The sequence below is a fragment of the Octodon degus genome, unplaced genomic scaffold (assembly GCF_000260255.1).
Source record: "Octodon degus isolate 3935 unplaced genomic scaffold, OctDeg1.0 scaffold00037, whole genome shotgun sequence".
In the NCBI taxonomy this organism is placed as follows: Eukaryota; Metazoa; Chordata; class Mammalia; order Rodentia; family Octodontidae; genus Octodon; species Octodon degus.
This window is the reverse complement of record NW_004524613.1, coordinates 6205452-6209280: the sequence shown is the minus strand read 5'-3', so window position 1 is coordinate 6209280 and position 3829 is coordinate 6205452. Positions and strand designations below refer to the sequence as shown.

The following is a 3829-nucleotide window of genomic DNA, read 5'->3' as shown; positions in this document are numbered from 1 at the left end:
GCAGGCCGGCATGTGGTGCTGGGGGATTGAACCGAGGTCTCTGTGCTTTGCTTGAGCTTAGCTTGTTCTAAGTAGGTGCTTTAGACCACTGAGCCATCTCACCAGCCCCTCATGTTATTCTTTAAGATGAGACCACTCAATGATCTTGTGGGTTCATCTTCAGATTTTAATTTTGTAAGAACAAAAATCAAGTAGTTGTTAAAATCTGGATATTGACCAAGCTGTTCCAGTTTTTGTTGCACGGTCCTCTGAATAGTGTGTCCGGGGACTAGGACTTCTTCAGCAGCTGCAGGATTTGCTGAAGCCCTAGTTCGTCAGGTTTCCACTCAGACTTCATCTTGGTTTGCCAGTCCCGCAAACCAGAGGTCTCCGGTGCTTGGGCCCTCTGCCCAAGTGAAGGGGCGCTACCTCATGTCTGGGACCTGAAATGGCTGTGGAACCTATTTTATTTTATGTATTTATTTTTTTTTGCAGAACCAGGGATTGGACTCAGGCCCTTGGGTTTGCCAGGGAAGCACTTATTCTACTGCGCCATTTCCCGGCCCCTATTTTATTTGTATTATTAGTCCACTGAGCTATCTCACTGGCCTGCTATTTATATTTTAGAATACTTTCTCTTTTTCTGAATAGAGAATAGGCAGGGAAAGCAAGAGTGGAGGGAGGGATGCTAATTATGGACCCACTGCAATATCCAGTGCAGAGAGAGAACAGTGGATTGAAAGAGAGCAGAAGTAGAGTGGTGATCGGGAGCTAAGACTGGGGAAAATAAGATTCTGGAAATACCTTCAAGGTGAAGGTCTAGGATTTGAAACAGAATAGATGTGAATGGTGTGAGTGTAAAAGGAAAGACAACAACAACAACAACAACAACAAAAAAGGAAAGACAAGATAGAGGTTTTGGCACACATACCTGGAAGTTCAGATAAAGGCACCTTAATTGATAATGAGAAGGCTTTGGGTGGAGTAAGATTGGGCACAGAGATGGCTAGAGATCTGTTTGATTATATGAAGTAATTTTTTTAGGGGGTGGTTCTGGGGATTAAATCAGGGCTTTTGTGTGGACCCATATCTCCAGTTTTCTTTTTTTATTGTTTTACATTTTGAGCAGGGTCTGGCTACATTACACAGGCTGGGCTCAAAGTCATGCTGCTTCTACCTCACTTCCCAGGCTGCCAGGATTCCAGAGCAGCACTGCCGTGTCTGGCTGATCATATTAGGTTTCATGTGCCTGTTAGGCTGTGTAATGGATTTCTAACTAGTGGTCAACTTATTTTTTTTTTCTTTTTCTTTTCTTTTTTTCCATAATTTTATTTGAGAAACAAATAGCAATGAGACAGTTTCAAACCAAATTGGTAGGACAGTTTCAATAATTAACACATTGCATACATTCTTCCTAGTGGTTAATTGCTGTACAAGATGTGGACATGATATCCTATTTACAAACACTATTAGAACAAATCCCTCTATTCATTAAGAGAATGTAACCGTATATCTATCCTAACCATTTTGAATACACAGATACAAAATGGACATTCATCTGTATCCCCTTTTTTTTGTTAAATTCCATTATTTGAATATTATAGGTGTGTTAACTCAGCAAAATATTCTAAAAGAGTCCAGTAGTCCATAATAGTATTGGGTCTTTTGCTTCACTGGCAGTGTCAGAAATTGTTGGCCTGAGTCCCCTACAGCTCAACATAACAGCATGGCTTTACTTCTTATACTTCATTTTTATACTTTTCTGCTGGATGGTAAAGACCAAGATAAAGCAGGACCTATGCAACAAGAGTTGTAGCTTTTGGGTCTGATAAGGTCAGTGAAATCCCCTCAGGATTTATCCTGAGATCCTGTACCTCAGATTGTAGAACCTTTGTCAGTGTCAGCCATGTGGATGAGTCATGGCCATTGCTTGACCAATGTGCTTTCTGTGAAAGCCTGAGAGAATGTTTTCTCTCCATGTGACTCTCCTTAGGCACACTCTACGTCATGGATCACTCTCCTCTTTGGCCCCATAATCTCCTTGATCAGAAAATTTGGGACACTACTGAGTTACATGACGTTACAGTACAAGTTCTCATATGTCCTGAGTCTTAATTGACTTTGATGTTGGTCAACTTATTGCACTCAGCTGAATTAAACTAGCTGGGTGCAGGAGGCCCACCTGAGGGTTTTTGCCAGCAGCATAAAGGCAGAACAGGAGGTGCCAAAATGCTGTTAGGGATGCTGTTTGCAGCAGCTGTTGGAGCCGTTGATTCTCCTGGGCTGTTCTGCTGAAGGATCTGATGTTGGCTTTTCCAATGAACTCTGGGGGAGCTCTGGTCCTCATCTTGAGCATTGCTTCCTAGCTCCAGAGGGGAAGATGGTACACTGCTCTGCCTCATGGAGAAGCTTGTCACATTGGCTTTCCTGGTGGGAACTTGGCTTTCCTCATTGCTGGAGGAACTTGGGACCTCAATGTTGCTGAGACTGGCTCTGATACTTTTGGGGTTACTTCTGGTGCTTACCTTGGGCGTTGCTTCTTGTCTTTAATTCAGATCCCCCAGCCTCCTAGCACAGATCCTTCATCCCACTGGCATAGACTTCCTAGCTTCCACCACTGACCATTTGGCCTTTCCAGCACAGATCCATGAAGCACCCCTGCGTGGGATTTTGTTGTGGGCTCTAGGCCTGCAGTTGGACTTGTGGGAGGCATTGTTATGAGCTCTAGGTTTTCACTAGACTCATGCAGGATATTAGGATCCAGGCCCTCAGCTGGAGTCTTTAGTGTTTATGTTTGTGAACACATTTCCTGCACTTTTTGTATGTGATTTTTGGGGGATTCATTATAAAATACTATTATAAAATCTGTCCTTATTATATTGTTCCCCTTGCAAGAACCCCAAACCATGATAGGCTTCAAGTAGAGTTGGCAGTGATATTGAACTCTGGAGTTTAAGAGAGAGATCTGAGCTTCAAATATAATTGGGAGTTGTCAGCCTGTTGATGGTATGTGATGCTTTGGGACTAGACGAGACCACTGTGAGAATGCATGTGTATGGTGACAAGGTCCAAGGCAGGATCCAGGACATTGGAATATTTAGATTCAGGAGAGAAGAGCCAGTCTCTGTAATGATGCTGCCAAGGAGGTGACCATGTTGGTCCCCGTGGAAGGACAGACTCTTCATCTATGTCGGCAAATGAGAAGACAGAATGTGTGGACACAGGCCTTGGTGCACAGGTAGTCATGGTGGTGGGAGTTTGTACAAATTCTCCTCTGAGGGTTGGATAGCAGCTGAAAGTATTGGAGAGAGAGGCGTTGAAGAGGTTAGACAAAAGGGCGCATCATCAATTCCTGAGAGAAAGGAAAAGTGACTAAAGTAAAGGAATGCAGTCTGAGAGTTAGACAGCACTTAAGAGAAACAGAGAGATGGATCCATATCAATGGAAAATGATAACGTATTTGAGAATAGGAGAAACTGGGTGTGGTGGTGCATGCCTGGAATCCCAGCACTCAGGAGGCTGAGGGAAGAGGTTTACTGCATGTTGAAAGCCTGCCTGCACTACATAGGGAGACCCTGTCTCAAAACCAACAAGAACAACAACAACAAAAGAAAAAAAGAATAGGAAGATTCAGTGTCCTAAAGACATTAGTTCTCCTCAATTTAATCCACAACTTTAAAATGGTGCTACTGAAGGTTAATAGACTTTTGGGTTCTGGGGTAGAATCTGACAAGGTGAAACAAAATGTCAAAGGAAGAGGGCTAGGGATTTGGCTCAGTGGAATAAGCACTTCCCTGGCAAGCACAAGGGCCTGAGTTCAATCCCCAGTTCCGCCAAAAAAAAGAAAACA

General features: G+C 43.3%; 1 protein-coding gene across 2 annotated transcripts in view; it reads left to right on the top strand.

Annotated features, from left to right (window-relative positions):
• Positions 1-3829, top strand: part of Fer1l4 (fer-1-like protein 4) — a 48753-nt gene that overhangs the window by 35218 nt on the left and 9706 nt on the right. The gene's annotated exons all lie outside the window — the stretch shown is intronic.